We start from the raw sequence: 502 nt of genomic DNA on the forward strand, positions 1-502 counted from the left end.
GGCTAACGATTGTGTCATAACCAAGTGACTTGCTGTTGCATAGTAGAGGAATTACCGAACAGTACAGGATAAGTTTGCAGGAAGTTTTGACTACATTAGCTGTTTAGGTTTAAACACTAATGGTAAGTAGCATTTTAGTTAGCAATAATTAGCCTGTGCCTATGTTGTCTCCTTACAAATACTTACGCTCTCCGTCTCTGCAAGATTCGGAATGATTGAGATTTCTCTTGGCACAGCTACCAGAAGACTTACAACTTTCAGACAGGTTGCTCACGTCACATCTACATCTTCAAGCTCAGTTGGAGGCTGCGCAGTAACGCTCAGCCCTCACCGGAAAAGTGCTTCTAATAGCCTTCACTGGTCTCCGTTGAAATCAACAGGGTCACAATGTCCATTTCTTCTACTGTCTATGGAAATAACCACCATGGCCTTCTGATCTTTCTGTCTGTTTGTTGTCTTGAACGATCAACTTAGAGGTGCAATATGTAATACTGACAGCTAG

General features: G+C 42.2%; 1 protein-coding gene across 1 annotated transcript in view; it reads left to right on the forward strand.

Moving 5' to 3' along the window:
- prkcaa (protein kinase C, alpha, a) overlaps positions 1–502 on the forward strand; it is a 142,459-nt gene that overhangs the window by 91,623 nt on the left and 50,334 nt on the right. The gene's annotated exons all lie outside the window — the stretch shown is intronic.

Source organism: Etheostoma spectabile, chromosome 2, assembly GCF_008692095.1.
Source record: "Etheostoma spectabile isolate EspeVRDwgs_2016 chromosome 2, UIUC_Espe_1.0, whole genome shotgun sequence".
In the NCBI taxonomy this organism is placed as follows: domain Eukaryota; kingdom Metazoa; phylum Chordata; class Actinopteri; order Perciformes; family Percidae; genus Etheostoma; species Etheostoma spectabile.